Source organism: Artemia franciscana, chromosome 16 (genome assembly GCF_032884065.1).
Source record: "Artemia franciscana chromosome 16, ASM3288406v1, whole genome shotgun sequence".
NCBI classification, from domain to species: domain Eukaryota; kingdom Metazoa; phylum Arthropoda; class Branchiopoda; order Anostraca; family Artemiidae; genus Artemia; species Artemia franciscana.
Genome location: NC_088878.1, coordinates 5,012,106 through 5,032,068, shown reverse-complemented (window position 1 = coordinate 5,032,068; position 19,963 = coordinate 5,012,106). Strand labels below are relative to the sequence as shown.

Genomic DNA, 19,963 nt, shown 5'->3' with positions numbered 1-19,963 from the left:
CCAAATTTTTTCCTAGTGACTCAAAGTTTGATAGAAAAGGTATATTCTGCAAAAAAAAGTGGTACTTGAGTGATTAGATTAATTTTATTAAGCACTTTTTTTAAAAAGTGCTTTTGTATGCCATAATCTGGCAATATCAAAGAATTTTTCATAGGAAGGGAGTTAGAAAGTGTGAACAAAGCTCTTATAATCCATGATTTATCAACACTATGAAGACTATATCAACTTAATTTATCAACTTTGATTTTAAATTTGAAACATTAGACTCAATAGAGTGAAAAAGATTCAAAGGAAATTAGAGTCAAGCCAAAGGGAAAATGTTGATTTTAAGACTTAGAAATAAGACAAGAAATACATCCACGCACTTAAAGACACTTCCTGCGAAAAAAGTTGATCCATAATTTGGCCTTTAATGAAAATAGAAAAAGGCAATTATCTGCAATTTTATCCAAGAAATAGGTTCAACAATATCAGTGAAATTTTTTTTTCGCTCTGGTATAAAGCCACTATGAAGCTGTCGTCAAGAAGGCTTCCAAAGTTGCTGGTATGATCAGAAGAAACTTCTCGTGCGAGGACGACAAAATGCTTGCTACGCTCTATAAGTCCCTTGTCCGCCCGATTCTTGAGTATGGACATTGTTCTACAAGACCACACTACAACAAGGACATAGATGCTCTCGAAAATGTTCAGAGGAGCATAACCAAATTCTCTCCCAGGTTACGCTTCCTTCCCTACGAAGAGCGGCTTAGAAAGCTTGAAATCCCGACCCTCGCCTATAAATTCCATCGTGGTGATCTTATTGAAATGTACAAGCTCTGCAATGGAGCTTATGATAACGTACCAGCCCAGAGAATCGTGCAGTTTAATAAGAATCATCTCCGAGGACATCAGTACAAAGTGAGTACGGAACGCTTTTACAAGGACATGGACCGATGGACTTTCGGCAACCGAGTGATTCACCATTCGAACAACTTACCAGAAAGAGTAATCTGCTCCACAAACCTACTGACATTCAAGAAGGAAGTTGATGAATATTATTCAAGTGACATTTTCTCCTTGTGCAAATTTAGAAGAAATGCAATTTAAGATTTTTGTTTTGTAGAAGCTTAACGGCCTGCCATCAAATTTGCGAATATATTTATTTATTTATATTTATTTATATAAACAGTATTTTATTTTATATATTTTTGTCTTACATATATTATGAACATTTCGGCCCTTGATTTGGGCATGATTGAAAGATAGGAAAAGACCTATGTTTAATTTTAATTTAGATGTTTAATTTTATTCAAATAATAGGTTTAACAATATCAGTCATAAACTAAAAACGATTTTTTTTTCTATTTTTTCGCTCTGGTATAAATAATATTTTGTATTATACGTTTTTTGTTTTACATGTGTTGTAAAATTTATGGTTCTGAATTTTGGCCATAATTGAAAGATAGAAAAAGCCCACCATCGATGATTTTATCCAAATGGTGAATATTGAAATTAGTTTAAACTCTATCAAATTAGATTCCAAAGTTTAAAATTTTTACCGGTTGAATCTTAATTTATCACTCGTTCGGCTCCACTGTAGCAGTTCTGATTCCATAGCCGTGACACTAGCTGAAAATTTTTGCTCAGAGATAGAAAAAAAATAATATGACACAAGAAAAAAAACGTAGCAAAAATGTTATGACCCAAAGTTTTTTCCTAATGACTCAAAATTTAATAGAAAAGGAGTATTCCATAAAAAAAATTAGTGGTACTTGAGTTGAAAATAGTATAAACTCTATCAAATTACATTCCAAATTTCAATTTGTTTCTGATAGAAGCTTAATTTATCACTCGTTCAGCTCCACTGTAGCAGTTCCAATTGTCTTGCTCAGAGAAATAGAAAAAAATAAATAAAATGACACCAGAAAAAATATTATGTAGAAAAAATGCCATGACTCAAACTTTTTTTTCCGTATAACTCAAAATTTAATAGAAAAGATATATTCTACAGAAAAATTAGAGGACTGATTGAATCTTAAGCTTTATCAAATTAGATTCCAAAGTTCAAAATTTTGATTGATAGAATCTCAATAAATTACTGGTTTGTCTCCATTGCAGCAGTTCCGATTCCACAGCCGTAACACTAGCTGAAAATTCTTGCTCAGAGCAATGGAAAAAAAATATGACACAAGAAAAAATATCATGCAGAAAAAATGTTATGACTCAAAATGTTTTCCGTATGACTTAAAATTTAATAGAAAAGGTATATTCTACAGAAAAAAAAAGAGATACTGAAGTTGGAGTTAGTTTAAACTCCATCAAATTAGATTCTAAAGTTCAAAATTTTGACTAATCGAATCTTAATTCATTACTCGTTCAGCTAATTTGCAGCAGTTCTGAATCCATAGCAACTGGGAGTACCAGAGACGGCGACTATTTGCGATTACGACTAAGATTACTTGCGATTGTAACTGAGACTAATTGCAACTATGACTATTTGTGACTGCGATATCGTGCTATTGGCGACTATAACTACTTGTGGCTGCAACTGCTCAAGACTGCGACTATTTGTTATTTTGACTACTTGTAACATAACTGCAATTGATTGCAGCTGTGAACACAAGTGCAACTTGACTGCTACTGCGACTGCATGTGACAATAACTGTGACTAATTGCAGTTTAAAGTGCTTGTGACTGCAAATATCTCCGACTGCAATTACCTAAGACCGCGACTGCTTGTGAATGTGAAGACTTGCAACTCCAACCGTGATTACTTGTACTAAGACTAATTTTAACTACAACTGTTTGCGACTGAAACTGCAACTGCTTTTGATTGCAATTTTGACTATTTGGGACTGTAAATGTGACTGCGACGATTGGTCCCACTGTGTTTGCGTCTATTTTTGGCTGTGACCGCAGCTACTACTAAAACTTTGTCTACTACTAAAAATTTTATTTATATTTACACAGTGTGTTTTATTTATATCTATATATTTTGCCTAAATATTTGTCGCAGTGTGTTTGCGACTATTTGTGGCTGTGGCTGCAGCTACAACTAAAACTTTTGACCTATATCAACTGGCATAAAGTGCATACACATTGTTAAAACATTAAATTGATACAGTATCTCAGTCCCAGAACAAGATATTGAGTTGAAACTGTAAATTTAAGGTGGATTTAATACTAAATCAAAAGACCCTCCAGGAAATAAGGGTATAACTTTGGAGCTTTCAGGGTATACTGGAAGGAATTTTGAGCTAAAGTAAAACACAATACGTGTATCCAAGTTTGTCAAAGGGTGGTGTATCTGCGATACCTAAATAGCGGCTCATCTTATAAAATTAAAACTTCAAGGGTCTTCTGGTGGGTTGTGGAGCAAAACATGAGTGCCGACAAGGGGGGCAGAGAGGCCGCTTGGAAAGTTGGTACTGTAAAGGAATTATAAGGAAATCAAAGGAAAAAGAGCAGAGTAGGGGAGACCCATGGAAGAATATGTGTTGCCGCAGTGTTGGCTGCCTGCAAATAGATTTTTACCCTTAAAAGGAAAATTTAAGTTCAGCTTTGTGACTGAGGTACCTTTATCTAATTTTTTACAAACTTGTTTCCTGTATGATTTGGTTGGAGTAACATAAAAACAAGAGCTAAGAGCTCATATGGCACTTGTGACAAGGTTGGAAGAGCCAAGAACAAAGAGCTCATATTGCATGAATTCTAGGAATATTCAAAGAGTCAATAGATTGGTTTAAAAGGAAAATCAGAGGCTTAAGCCAAATGCCGGTCGGGATTTAAAATAAGAGCTCTGAGACACGAGGTCTTTGTAATTATCAAAGTTCATTAAAATCCGATCACCAACTAGTAAGTTAAAATACCTCCTTTTTCTAATTTTTCCTCTCCCTTCAGCCCCCCAGACGGTCGAATAAAAAAAAACGACTTTATCAAGTCAAAATACGCCGGTCCCTGACACGCCCATCAATTCTCATCGTCCTAGCACGTCCAGAAGCACCAAACTCGCCAAAGCACTGGACCCCCCTAACTCCTCCACAGAAAAATTACACAGAAAAAGTAGGTCAGTTACGTCAATCATGCATCTACGACATTTGTTTATTCTATCCACCAAGTTTCGTCCTGATCTCTCCACTCTAAGCGTTCTCCAAGATTTTCGGTTTCCCCTCCAACCACCCTCATTGTCACCGGATCTAGTTAGGATTTAAAAAAAGAGCTCTGAATTATAATGTCCTTCAAAATATCAAATTTCATTAAGATCTTATCACCCGTTCGTAAGTTAAAAATACGTCATTTTTTCTAGTTTTTTACATCATTTACTTTTCAAGATACGTCAGTCACAAATCTTGGACTTGTGCTTATTCTTCCCACCAATTTTCATCCTGATCTCAACACTCTAAGCGTTTTCCAAGATTCCCCGTCCCCCCAACTCTTCCCAAGGATACTGGATCCGATTGGAATTTAAAAGATGAGCTCTGAGTTACGAGGTCCTTCTAAATATGAAATTTCATTAAGGTTCGATCACTCCTTTTAAGTTAAAAATACCCCAATTTTTCTAATTTTCGAAAATAACCCCCTCAACTCCCCCAAAGATAGCAGGTCCGTTCCAGTTATGTCAATCACCTATCTAGGACTTGTTCTTATTTTTCCCACAAGGTTTCATCCTGATCCCTCCACCATAAGCGTTTTCCAAGATTTTAGGATCCCGTCAGTATTTTAAATACCAGCTCTGAGACATGACATCCTTCTAAATATCAAATTTCACTAAGATCCGATCACCCGTTCATAAGTTAAAAATACCTGATTTTTCCTAATTTTCTAAATTAACCGTCCCTTACCCTCCCCCCAGAAGGTTGAATTGGGAAAAGACTATTTCTAATATAATCTTGTCTGGCTCCTGATACGCCTGACAAATTTTACTGTCCTAGCTTATCTGGAAGTGCCTAAACCAGCAAAACAAGGGCAGACAGACCGACAGAATTTACGGTCGCTATATGTCACTTGGTAAATACTAAGTGCCATAAAAAATCAATTTCTTCATAGTAATGAATGGTATATAAATAAGGCGTTGTTTGTCAAAGCGAAAGCATGATATGCCGTCATTTTACTTGCATTGCAAGAGTACCCATGGGCTGATATTAGAAGCCACTATAATCAGAAATATTTCTCCTGAACAGAAAGCTGGGAATTTTTGTATTTTTCCCCTGAACGAATACGTCCTTATTATCATTTTTTTCAAACAGTTCGTGGTAACGACATGTAGTAAGGAGCGATCCGGCTCAATAGTAAACGAAACTTTAACAAATAGGATTTCGATACTAATAAATACATCAAAAGAATCGAATTTTTATGCTGATTTAAAATATACAAGTTTCATCAAATTTAGTCTTACTAATCAAAAGTTAAGAGCCTGAGAAAATTTGCCTTATTTTGGAAAATAAGAGAAAACACCCCTTAAAAGTCATAGAATCTTAACAAAAATCACACCTTCGCTTTCTGCGTATCAGGGAACCCTAATTTAAAATTTTCAAGCTCCTATCTACAAAATGTGGAATTTCACATTTTTCGCCAGAAGACCGATCACGGGTGCGTGTTTATTTGTTTGTTTGTTGTTTTTTTTTCCCCAGGGGTGATCGTATCAACCCAGTGGTCCTAGAATGTTGGGAGAAGGCTCATTCTAACGGAAACTAAAAGTTCTAGTTCCCTTTTTAAGTGACAAAAAGTATTGGAAGGCACCTAGACCCCCTCCCACGCTCATTTTTTCCCAAAGTCAACGGTTCAAAATTCTGACCCGTTGACAAAAATTACTCCGTATATGAAAGAGACTGTTCCCTCCTCAACGCCCTGCTTTTTACGCTAAGGTTTATCACCGTTTTAAAAAGTAGATTTGAGAGAGAGTCAAACTTTAGCGGAAAGAGAGGGGCGTGAGGAGGGAACAGCCCTTATCATATACGGAGTAATTTCTGTTCGTTTTAAGTTTTAATATCGCTCCTTACTTTCAGTTAAAAAAAAAACTTGTTTTTTTTTTTATTTAACTTTTTCCAGGAGCGATTGCATTTATCTAGTTGTCACTTTGACAAATTAAATAAAAAAATAAGTTTTTTCAACTGAAAGTAGGGAGCGACATTAAAACTTAAAACGAACAGAAATTACTTCATACATGAAAGGGGCTGCTTCCTCATCAAGGCCCTGCTCATTACGCTTAAGTTTGACTCTTTCTCTCAACTCGTGTTTTTAAAACAGTAAAAAACTTTAGCGTAAAGAGGCTATTCCCTCCTCAACGCTCTGCTCTTTACGCTTAAGTTTTTCACCGTTTTAAAAAGTAGATTTGAGAGAGAATCAAACTTTAGCTCAAAGAGCGGGGTGTTTACGAGGGAATAGCCCCTTTCATATACGGAGTAATTTCTTTTCATTTTAAGTTTTAATATCGCTCCTTACTTTCAGTTAAAAAAACTTGTTTTTTTTTATTTAATTTTTTCCAGGAGCGATTGCATTTATCTAGTTGTCACTTTGACAAATATTTAATTTTCTACAGTTATGAAGTATAAGGTGTCGAATATATTGGTTTTTGGTGTTCAAAATTCGATTTAGTTGAAATCATTGAATTTAGTCGAAAAGGACAATAAAAAGAAAGAGGGTTAATTTGACAGCTGGATAGTACATTTAAATTTTGTTTTTATTTCGCTATTCTATTTTTGTAATGTCCGAATATATAAAGGATTTAATTTCGAGGGGGAGAATTGACCTGCTATGAAACAGGTATATTTTCAATGGCCGCTATAAGATCAAAACGGAAAAAACTATAAGATCAAAACTGCACCTAAGCAGGCAGGAGGATTTTTTAGTTACTCCTTCTGTAAACTATTACTCCTTCTAATAGTTACTCCTTCTGTAAACTATTTTAAGCCGTAGAAAATTGCATGAAAACAAGTATACATCTGCTATAGAAAAGGGACCAATAAATATTTCTGTAATTTTGTTTGAATTTGATTTTCTTTTAAAATTCAATGCAATACAATTAAATATATTATTGATTAAATAAATTGATCACTTTACTAGGAATCCTTGTCGTTTAACAATTATTGTATTTTGTTTCATTTTGTATACAATTTAATTGTTCTTTTTATATCAGAGTTTTACCTAAAAGCATTTAAAATAAACGTATTCAAACGAAAAAAAAATAGCTGAAATGTAATCTTTGTCACCCAACCACCAATGATATTTCAGTGTTTGGCCCCCAATGGAAAATTTTCTGCCGGTGCCCTTGGAGCAAAATTAAAAGAAACTAGGTTGATAAAGGGGCATATCTGAAGTATCTTGCCCCAAGGATTAGGAATTTGAAACTTCCAGGGTATATTGATGGGGACGGTGAGCTGAATCAAAAGACACCATGTGTAACCACATTGTCAAAAGGATGTATTTGCAATATCCCAGCAGTGAAAAAGATTATTAGGTGAATGCTATCATTGCATATTATGGTGGAAGTTGAAACAAATTAAAATATATTGCTTGCATTCAAGGTTGTTAGAAGTGTTTATCTGCAATATCTCAAGATAATCTAGGGATCAGGTTTGTAACATGTTATTTGTCAGAATCGCTTCAATGCTACAGAAGCCAAAGATATTAAGCAGATATGTGAATCAATTCATTTGAATAATCTTCTAAGTAGTCATCCGGTTGCATTTATATGAAAGCATACTCTTTACTTTCATATGGAAAAAAACTTTTTCCCTTTATTGTAGTAAAAATAGGGTTATAACAATCATCCCTCCCTATCTACCCTAAACAATGCCAATGACTGATATGTAATTAGTAATGTTAATCTCAACAATTTTGGAGACGTGATGTAAGGGTTGAGCATCAACTATCCTTTAGCATTAGTCCAGATATGCTACTTTGAATAGATGTACGGAGTAAAAGCTAAGATTACTACTTGCTTCAAAAGCAGCCTTTAGGTTAAATCAAAAATCATTTTTTTAAATCGAATTGTGGTGCATCTATCCGATTGGCACAAGTGGCCTAAAAAGCTGTTTTAGAGCCACATTTTTTTCCAATTTTACTATAAGAGTAAATCTGTTAAAAACTACTCTGACAACATTCTGTAAAACCATTTTAATAGCTCGGGCGTACAATCGACAACATGGTTACTTTACCCAATTATTTTAAGTTTTTCAACAAAAATTAGAGACAATGTCTAAAACTAAAGTGGAGAAAAAAATGTACCTGTATATACCATGGAAAAATACCCTTTTAGTATCTAAATCTAAAGTTACTAAAAGCCAAAGTAAAATAATATAAACAAAGAAATGAACATTAATTATAACAGGAAATACTTGTTTACTCCCTAAAACGTTCTAAATAATAGATAATCCCTCTGTCCACCAAGGGTGGGTGGATTGACTGTTGGGAGCATTCCGAGTCCAAGAAAACCTTGTAACAATAAAAGCAAGTAGGGATGCTCATGGAATCCTATAACTACTCTTCTCTTTGGTGACAGTAAGTGTATTTAAATTTAGATATTTAGACATGAGGATAAATTGAAACTTTCTCCTTTGTTTGCCTAAATAGACACTAATCAGACACGAGTGAAAATCAGGGTCATTAATCAAAATTGTTTGGTATTCTTAAACAACTCAGGGGAGGGGACAGTATAAGAACTCTACACTAGGGAAGATATGGTTGTGGTTTTGCCAGTTATCTGGTCTCAGGTGACTAAATGTCAAAAAGAGCTCTTATTGAAAGAGTATGAAAACTTCGTCAATAATCTCCGGATTCTTATTAATTTTTCGTTTATGACATCGCGTAATAGTGGTAACGCGCGTAGTCCTTGCGGAAATATCTATGTCTTATTAAAAGGTTTTACGTGTCAATTCGTATGTTTAGCAGACCTTATCTTCAAAAGCTGGGCTGCCAAACCGCAGCTATTTTTATTCAATTGTAAACTCCCTCAATCAATCCGCCTGAGTGGTGTTTGACTTTCTTCTCACGGTGATATCAAAAATCAAAAATTCATGTTTATTTTTTCTCGAACTTAACGTTTCTCTTCAAAATGAAAGCTAATTTCAAGCGAGAACGTAGTAATGGGAATTTTTCTATCAGAGTTCAACCAGAAGCCTCGTTTTAATAAAATTAAAAACATAATTATATTGATATGAGAAGGTTTTCTAAGTCATTGACTTGGTTTTCGAAGTGTGTATTACAAAGGAGAACTCAAACCCATTGAATTTAATTGAATTGAAGCCTCATTTTTATTCGCTAGTTACAAAGAAACGGCAAGGTCTTGTAGGGGAATAGGGGTCTTGTAATAAACCCGTACGTAAGAAATTATTTCGTACTGGCTAATGTTTCGATGAAGTGGAGGGGGAATACAACCTTCAAAAAAATCGTTAACTTATGCAGAATGTTCACAAATTACTTGCAACGTCTTGAGTTCACTGTCTGTCTAGTTGACAAACCTAATGCCCTGTCATTGAAATGTTTTGCAAAGGCTAAGCAAATAAATAAAAACAAAGCAAAGGACATTAACAAAAAACAAAAGAGAAAAAAACAAAAATGAGGAATTATAAGGCAAACAAACAACAGGCAACAGACAATTTTCATTGAAAATGAGCGTTTATTTGCGTAGAAGAAATTGAAAACACAAGAAAATTGTCCTTTCTGAATTATGAAAAATACTTTTCTAAAGTATTTGATTGACCATTCAATTATATTACAATTATTTTTTAAGTTAATTACTGAATATTTACGTTATTTTCGGCGGATGTAGTTTTAGCTGCATTTTAGTATCAAGATTTTCGATCTGACAAAGGGACTTGGATTGAGCACAAACTTGTCACAGGCAACGGATGTTTCTATACAGGACTTCATATACAATGTAACTATCTTACTTAATGTCACTATGATGTCATTTTAATTACGAAAGCCATTTCCAATTGCATATAGCAGTAACATCATAACAGTGTATAATGAGTAACATCATTTTTATATAAGCGTCATATCTGGATCAAAATCATGACGTCTTTTTTACTATATTTTTTAGATGTCAATAGTCAGTCACCCACATAAACAAATTGATTACAATCAATAAGAGTTCCACAGACGACGGGAAGAAAAATAAGGCCAGGCCAGCTAATGAGGCACCAGCCTCAAAGGAGCTTTGTTTGAGTTGTTGTGTTGCTGGAGAGTCCAAAACGGATACATATGATGGAAGCAAGCTCAACAAAGTCGACAACACAAATGACCTGATGGAATATCTCGATCGTGGCGAAAGTGCAGTAGTCTGTAATAAATGGACATTTGAAAGTTCATGGGAAGTGGCAAATAAAGTTGGTGGTATTTATACTGTGATTCACTCCAAGGGTAGTCCTGTTGAAGAGCTAGGTAATCAGCATATACTTGTTGGTCCTTAAAAAGAAGAATATGCTAGAGTAGAAGTGGAAGATTTGGAATTCCCAGCTGGCCTATTGAATAATGCTGTTTCTAAGCTTCGTGACTTGGTCTTTAGGATCCATACAGGGAGATGGTATGTTGCTGGAAATCCTTTAGTCATTTTGTTTGACATAGGCTCTGCATCTTGTAATTTGGATCAATATAAACAAACGCTGTTTGAAAAAAGCGGCATTGGAATACCTCATGAAGACATAGAATCCAATGATGCGGTAATATTTGGATTTATGGTTGCCCAATTCATTGATGAGTTCCACTATTTCTCTAATAAAGGTGGGGAAATAACTCCAAAAATAGTGTGCCACTTACATGAGTGGCTTGCTGGAATAGGCCTAATTGTGATACGACTATGGAACATATAAGTTTCAACTTTTTACGACGCATGCCACCCTTCTTGGGCGCTATTTATGTGCTCAAAATGTTGACTTCTACAATAGCTTAGAAAAAATTGATATCGATGCTGAGGCTGGCAAGTGCCAAATCTTTCATAGATACTGTATTGAAAGAGCCGCAACTTATTTAGCGCACATTTTTGCGACCGTTTCTGAAATCACAGGAATAGAAGAAGAACATCTGCTCAAACGAAAGCCCGACATTATAACTCCAAATGGCCTTAATCTTAAGAAATTTAGTGCTACGTATGAATTTCAGAGCCTGCACACTGTAATAAAGAAAAAATACATGACTTCATTCATGGACATTTTTATGGTCATCATGATTTTGATAAAACTTTATAATTTTTTATTGCTGGCCGATATGAATTTGGCGATAAAGGAGGCGACATTGAATCTTTGGCTCGACTCAACCACATGATGAAAGAGTCTGGGTCAGATAAGACTGTTGTTGCTTTTCTAATTTTCCCACCCAAACTAACAATTATAATGTTGCCACACTTCTGGGGCAAGTTTTAACAAAAAGCTTATGTGACACTGTTCACCTTTTCCAGCAAGAATGCGGTCGCAAAATGTATGAAGCTTTCCACAGGGGTGGAATACCAGAGAATAACAAGCTGCTGTCACAGGATGATATTATGAAAATAAAAAGATTGCTGTATGCAAGTCAGCGATCATCACTACCTCCAATAACAATTCATAATATTGTTGATGACCTTGGTGATCCTGTCCTAAATAACTTGAGACGATGCCAACTATTTAATAGTAGAAATGACAGAGTTAAAGTTATTTTTCACCCTGAATTTTTGTCATCCACTAGCCCACTTTTAGGACTTGACTATGAAGACTTTGTACGCGGGTGCCGCTTGGGAATGTTCCCAAGTTAGTATGAACCATGGGGCTATACACCCACAGAGTGCACAGTAGTGGGTATTCCCTCTGTGACCACCTACCTATCAAGATTTGGGTGTTTCATTAATGATCACATAGCAGATCCCACCAGTTATGGCATATATATTGTAGATCGTCGTTTCATTTCTTTAGAGGACTCAATATCTCAACTTGTCAACTACATGAATGATTTCACACGCTTGAATCGTAGACAAAGAATTGCTCAGGGTATAAAAACTGAGCGTCTATGTGACCTTCTAGATTGGCGAACCATTGCTGTTTACTATAGAAGAGCAATGCAAATGGCACTGAACAAGGTATATCCCGAGCTGGTAGTTGAAAAAGAATGAAACATTCACCATATCAAAAACCCTCGTCTTATTTCAGAGCCCCCATCACCAGCTTCCTCCAGAGCAATTATCCCCACTGCTAGTTATAGTGACGAGGAAATAGATGATGAATTTGGAGAGCTTGGGCATAAAGTTACAAAAGTATTCTTGGTCTAAAATTATTCACGATTTTAATTTTGAAAGTTGCAAAATGATTACCATATCACCGTCTTGGACCTACACTCAAGTGTGCTACACTTGAGTTGCCACACTTCAGTGGCAATTCTTATCAAAAAACTTACGTGACACCGTTAACCTTGTCCAGCAAGAAATCGGTCACAAAATATATAAAGCTTTCCTCAGGGGTACCCGCGTACAAAGTCTTCATGGTCAAGTCCTAAAAGTGGGCTAGTGAACGACAAAAATTCAGGGTGAAAAATAACTTTAACTCTGTCATTTCTACTATTAAATAGTTGGCATCGTCTCAAGTTATTTAGGACAGGATCACCAAGGTCATCAACAATATTATGAATTGTTATTGGAGGTAGTGATGATCGCTGACTTGCATACAGCAATCTTTTTATTTTCATAATATCATCCTGTGACAGCAGCTTGTTATTCTCTGGTATTCCACCCCTGTGGAAAGCTTCATACATTTTGCGACCGCATTCTTGCTGGAAAAGGTGAACAGTGTCACATAAGCTTTTTGTTAAAACTTGCCCCAGAAGTGTGGCAACATTATAATTGTTACTTCGGGTGGGAAAATTAGAAAAGCAACAACAGTCTTATCTGACCCAGACTCTTTCATCATGTGGTTGAGTCGAGCCAAAGATTCAATGTTGCCTCCTTTATCGCCAAATTCATATCGGCCAGCAATAAAAAATTATAAAGTTTTATCAAGATCAAAATCATGATGACCGTAAAAATGTCCATGAATGTAAGTCATGTATGTTTTCTTTATTTAGAGTGTGCAGGCTCTGAAATTCATATGGAACACTAAATTTCTTAAGATTAAAGCCATTTGGAGTTATAATGTCAGGCTTTCGTTTGAGCAGATGTTCTGCTTCTATTCCTGTGATTTCAGAAACGGTCGCAAAAATGTGCGCTAAATAAGTTGCAGCTCTTTCAATACAGTATCTATGAAAGATTTGGCACTTGTCAGCCTCAGCATCGATATCAATTTTTTCTTAATTATTGTAGAATTCATCATTTTGAGCACATAAATAGCGCCCAAGAAGGGTGGCATGCATCGTAAAAACAGTTGAAAGTTTTATGTTCCATAGTCGTGTCATAATTAGGCCTATTCCAGTAAGCAACTAATGAAAGTGGCACACTATTTTTGGAGCTGTTTCCCCACCTTTATTAGAGAAATAGTGGAACTCATCAATGAATTGGGCAACCATAAATCCAAATATTACCCCATCATTGGATTCTATGTCTTCATGAGGTATTCCAATGCCGCTTTTTTCAAACAGCGTTTGTTTATATTGATCCAAATTACAAGATGCAGAGCCTATGTCAAATAAAATGACTAAAGGATTTCCAGCAACAAGCCATCTCCCTGTGCGGATCCTAAAGCCCAAGTCACGAAGCTTAGAAACAGCATTATTCAATGGGCTAGCTGGCAATTCCAAATCTTCCACTTCTACTCTAGCATATTCTTCTTTATAAGGGCCAAGAAGTATATACTGATTACCTAGCTCTTCAACAGATATAATAGCCTTGGACCGAATCACAGTATAAATACCACCAACTTTATTTGCCACTTCCCATGAACTTTCAAATGTCCATTTATTACAGACTACTGCACTTTCGCCACGATCGAGATATTCCATCAGGTCGACTTTGTTGAGCTTGCTTTCATCATATGTACAACAACTCAAACAAGGCTCCTGTTAGAATGGTGCCTCATTAGCTGGCCTGGCCTTATTTTTCTTCCCGTCGTCTGTGAAACTTTCATTGATTGTAATCATTTTGTCTATGTGGATGACATAATAATTGTAATATAATTGAATGGTCAATCAAATCCTTAAGTATTTTTCATAATTCAGAAAGGACAATTTTCTTGCTTTTTCAATTTCTTCTACAAAAATAAACGCTCATTTGCGATGAAAATTGTCTCTTGCCATTTGATACCAGTAGTATTGATCAATAGCTTCGGTTCACTGAAATTAGGGGGACAAGGCCAGATTCAGTGCCCCTCCTCCCTCCCCGATACATTTTTCCGACTCGTTAAAACAATACATTTAAACAAATATTCGATGCTTATTTAACTTTTTTTACCCCACCCTCCAAAACAGTATTTTGGATCCCACCAGAGGGGGGGGGGTAAAAAAGTATTCTTTAGGTTTGGAGTCTAGGGAGGAACATTTTGTCGACTTTTTAATTTCTTTAACAAGCATACGTAAAAAATAAGCCCCTTTTCAATGATAACACCACGAAAAAATATTTTTGAGCCTAAGAGTGGGAAAACAGGAAAAATTTCTTGTAGAAAAATCCCCCTCCTCCAATTAAAGCTACTGGCATTCATATATGCTGCTTGATAACAATGCAAACTGTATTGTAAAATCATCAAAAAACAAAGAAACAAACAAACATACAACTTATTTTTATAATATATATATATAAGATAAGATAGAGTTAATTTACTATTGGCAGGAGTTTACTCTTTGTAACAGTTTTTATTGTTACTAAGGGTTGAGGTTGGTCCTTTACTTGTTTCCTATATGATTTGGTTGGAGTAACATAAAAACAAGAGCTAAGAGCTCATATGGCACTTGTAACAAGCCAAGAGCAAAGAGTTCATATTGCATGAACTCTAGGAAAATTCAAAGAGTCAATATATTGGTTTAAAAGGAAAATCAGAGGCTTAGGCCTAATGCCGGTCGGGATTTAAAATAAGAGCTCTGAGTAGATAACTTCGAAGACCACACTGCCTTTCCATGACGAAAGTAAAACAGTTCAAAATAGGGATGATACCTTTTTATTGACAGTGAAATATAAAATTATTTAACTGGATATTTCGAACACATATGCAGTGTTCATCATCAGCAGTAAAACTCAGCAGTTTTACTGCTGATGATGAACACTGTAGAGTTTTACTGCTGATGATGAACACTGTATATGTGTTCGAAATATCCAGTTAAATAATTTTATATTTCACTGTCAATAAAAAGGTATCATCCCTATTTTGAACTGTTTTACTTAAGAGCTCTGAGACACGAGGTCTTTCTAATTATCAAAATTCATTAAAATCTGATCCCCAACTGGTAAGTTAAAATACCTCCTTTTTCTAATTTTTCCTCTCCCTTCAGCCCCCCAGATAGTCGAATCGAAAAAAACGACTTTATCAAGTCAATTTGCACCGGTCCCTGACACGCCCATCAGTTTTCATCGTCCTAGCACGACCAGAAGCACTGAACTCGCCAAAGCACTGGACCCCCCTAACTCCTCCACAGAAAAATTACACAGAAAAGGTAGGCCAGATGCGTCAATCATGCATCTACGCCATTTGTTTATTCTATCCACCAAGTTTCATCTTGATCTCTCCACTCTAAGCGTTCTCCAAGATGTCCGGTTTCCCCTTCCAACTACCCTCAATATCACCGGATCTGGTTAGAATTTAAAAAAAAGAGCTCTGAATTATAATGTCCTTCAAAATATCAAATTTCATTAAGATCTGATCAACCGTTCGTAAGTTAAAAATACATCATTTTTTCTAGTTTTTAAAATCATTTACTTTTCAAGATACGTCAGTCACAAATCTTGGACATGTGCTTATTCTTCCCACCAATTTTCATCCTGATCTCTTCACTCTAAGCGTTTTCCAAGATTTCCAGTCCCCCCGCCAAACTCTTCCCAAGGATACTGGATCCGTTTGGAATTTAGAAGATGAGCTCTGAGTTACGAGGTCCTTCTAAATATGAAATTTCATTAGGATCCAATCACTCCTTTTAAGTTAGAAATTCCCCATTTTTCCCATTTTTCAGAATTAACCCTCCCCCCAACTCCCCCAAAGATAGTGGATCCGTTCCGGTTATGTCAATCACCTATCTAGGATTTGTTCTTATTTTTCCCACAAGGTTTCATCCCGATCCCTCCACCACAAGCGTTTTCCAAGATTTTAAGATCCCGTCAGTATTTAAAATAACAGCTATGAGACAGGATATCCTTCTAAATATCAATGTTTATTAAGATCCGATCACCCGTTCGTAAGTTAAAAATACTTCATTTTTTCCTAATTTTCCAAATTAACCGTCCCTTACTCCCCCCCCCCCCCCAGATGGTTGAATCGGTAAAAAGACTATTTTTAATATAATCTGGTCTGACTCCTGATACGCCTGACACATTTTACTGTCCTAGCTTATCTGGAAGTGCCTAAACTAGCAAAACAAGGACAGACAGACCGACAGAATTTACGGTCGCTATATGTCACTTGATAAATACTAAGTGCCATAAAAAATCAATTTCTTCAGAGTAATGAATGGTATATAAATAAGGCGTTGTTTGTCAATAACGAATGTATGATATGCCGTCGTTTTGCTTGCATTGCTAGAGTACCCATGAGCTGATACTTGAAGCCACTATAATCAGAAATATTTCTCCTGAACAGAAAACTGGTAATTTTTGTATTTTTCCCCTGAACAGATACGTCCTTTCTGTTTTTTATCATCATTTTTTTTCAAACAGTTCGTGGTAGCGACCTGTAGTGAGGAGCGTTCCGGCTCAATAGTAAACGAAACTTCAAAAAATAGGATTTTGATAGTAATAGATACATCAAAAGAATCGAATTTTTATGCTGATTTAAAATATATATGTTTCATCAAATTTAGTCTTACTTCGTGGTAACGACCTGTAGTAAGGAGCGATCCGGCTCAATAGTAAACGAAACTTTAAAAAATATTGATTTTGATACTAATAGATACATCAAAAGAATCGAATTTTTATGCTGATTTAAAATATATATGTTTCATCAAATTTAGTCTTACTTGTCAAAAGTCACGAGCCTGAGAAAATCTGACTTATTTTGAAAAACAGGGGAAAACACCCCTTATAAGTCATAGAATCTTAACGAAAATCACACCTTCGCATTCTGTGTATCAAAGAACCCTAATCTAAAATTTTCAAGCTCCTATCTAAAAAAATGTGGAATTTCGCATTTTTCGCCAGAAAAATCACGGGTGCGTGTTTATTTGGTTGTTTTTCTTTCTTTTCCCCAGGGGTGATCGTATCAACCCAGTGGTCCTAGAATGTTGCAAGAGGGCTCATTCTAACGAAAACTAAAAGTTTTAGTGCCCTTTTTAAGGGACAAAAAATATTGGAAGGCACCTAGACCCCCTCCCGCGCTCATTTTTTTCCCCAAAGTCAATGGTTCAAAATTCTGACCCGTTGACAGAAATTACTCCGTATATGAAAGGGGCTATTCCCTCCTCAACGCTCTGCTCTTTACGCTAAAGTTTTTCACCGTTTTAAAAAGTAGATTTGAGAGAGAATCAAACTTTAGCTCAAAGAGCGGGGTGTTGACGAGGGAATAGCCCCTTTCATATACGGAGTAAATTCTTTTCGTTTTAAGTTTTAATATCGCTCCTTACTTTCAGTTATAAAAACTTGTTTTTTTTTTTATTTAATTTTTTCCAGGAGCGATTGCATTTATCTAGTTGTCACTTTGACAAATATTTAATTTTCTACAGTTATGAAGTATAAGGTGTCGAATATATTGGTTTTTGGTGTTCAAAATTCGATTTAGTTGAAATCATTGTATTTAGTCGAACAGGACAATAAAAAGAAAGAGGGTTAATTTGACAGCTGGATAGTACATTTAAGTTTTGTTTTTATTTCACTATTCTATTTTTGTAATTTCTGAATATATAAAGGATTTAATTTCGAGGGGGAGAATTGACCTGTTATGAAAGAGGTATATTTTCAATGGCCGCTATAAGATCAAAACGGAAAAAACTATAAGATCAAAACTGCACCTAAGTAGGCAGGATGATTTTTTAGTATCTCTACTCCTTCTGTAAACTATTTTAAGGCGTAGAAAATTGCATAAAGACAAGTATACATCTGCTATAGACAAGGGACCAATAAATATTTCTGTAATTTTGTTTGAATTTGATTTTCTTTTAAAATTAAATACAATACAATTAAATATATTATTGATTAAATAAATTGATCACTTTACTAGGAATCCTTGTCGTTTAACATTTATTGTATTTTGTTTCATTTTGTATACAATTTAATTGTTCTTTTTATATCAGAGTTTTACCTAAAAGCATTTAAAATAAACGTATTCAAACGAAAAAAAATAGCTGAAATGTAATCCTTGTCACCCAACCACCAATGATATTTCAGTGTTTGGCCCCCTATGGAAAATTTTCTGCCGGTGCCCTTGGAGCAAAATTAAAAGAAACTAGGTTGACAAAGGGGCATATCTGAAGTATCTTGCCCCAGGGATTAGGAATTTGAAACTTCCAGGGTATATTGATGGGGACGGTGAGCTGAATCAAAAGACACTATGTGTAACCACATTGTCAAAAGGATGTATTTGCAATATCCCAGCAGTGAAAAAGATTATTAGGTGAATGCTATCATTGCATATTATGGTGGAAGTTGAAACAAATTAAACGATATTGCTTGCATTCGAGGTTGTTAAAAGTGATTATATGCAAAATCTCAAGATAATCTAGGGATCAGGTTTGTAACATGATATTTGTCACAATCGCTTTAACGCTACAGAAGCCAAAGATATTAAGCAGATATGTCAATCAATTTATTTGAATAATCTTCTAAGTAGTCATCCGGTTGCATTTATATGCCTACCTCTACAGAGGTGGAAAGCTTAAGAGATATCATTCCAGGAATGATGTTAGTCAAATGAGTCCTAGCACTCCGGAAAAAAATAATCATGGTCTAAGCAAACCATTTGTAGGATTTATTGGTGCAATTCAATGTCTATGTTTTGACATGAAAAGGGGGGGGGGACTGAAGGGTATGGCAATTCCCAATTATATTTAGAGTAAACGCGTAAGTGATATTAAAAAAACATATAATCATAAATCAAGTTTCTTTTCATACAGAAGTAATGATTGGCCCTAATAGTGAAGATCGACATAATATTTTCCTATACTATTGGTGGAAAAATACCACCCTAAGCTGAAAGCCTCAGCATATTAAAGGTGATTACTGAACTCACAATAAAGCAAAATTCAAAACTTTAGCGTAAAAGGTGGGAGTTCACTTAAGTGACAGCCGTCCACTATCAATAAATAGGGTTCTTTGGGTTTGTTTTATGTCGAAAGCATACTCTTTACTTTCATTTGGAAAGAAAACTTTTTCCCTTTATTGTAGTAAAAAATAAACAATGTCAATGACTGAAATGTAATTAGTAATGTTAATCTCAACAATTTTGGAGACGAGATGTAAGGGTTGAGCATCAACCATCCTTTAGCATTAGTCCAGATATGCTACTTTGAAAAGATGTACGGAGTTAAAGCTAAGATTACTTCTTGCTTCAAAAGTAGCCTTTAGGTTAAATCAAAAATCTTTTTTTTTAAATCGAATTGTGGTGCATCTATCCGATTGGCACAAGTGGCCTAAAAAGCTGTTTTAGAGCCACATTTTTTTCCAATTTTACTATTAGAGTAAATCTGTTAAAAACTACTCTGACAACATTCTGTAAAACCATTTTAATAACTCGGGCGTACAATCGGCAACATGGTTACTTTACCTAATTATTTTAAGTTTTTCAACAAAAATTAGAGATATAGTCTAAAACTAAAGTGGAAGAAAAAACGTACCTGTATATACCATGGAAAAATACCCTTTTTGTATCTAAATCTGAAGTTACTAAAAGCCAAAGTAAAATAATATGAACAATGAAATGAACATTAATTATAACAGGAAATACTTGTTTACTCCCTAAAA

General features: G+C 35.2%; 1 long non-coding RNA gene and 2 pseudogenes across 1 annotated transcript in view; 1 reads left to right on the top strand and 2 right to left on the bottom strand.

Moving 5' to 3' along the window:
• LOC136036941 (uncharacterized) overlaps nt 1-19,963 on the bottom strand; it is a 92,763-nt gene that overhangs the window by 1,059 nt on the left and 71,741 nt on the right. The gene's annotated exons all lie outside the window — the stretch shown is intronic.
• LOC136036939 (glycogen [starch] synthase-like) lies at nt 10,067-12,514 on the top strand (annotated as a pseudogene).
• On the bottom strand, nt 12,400-18,946 carry LOC136036913 (glycogen [starch] synthase-like; annotated as a pseudogene).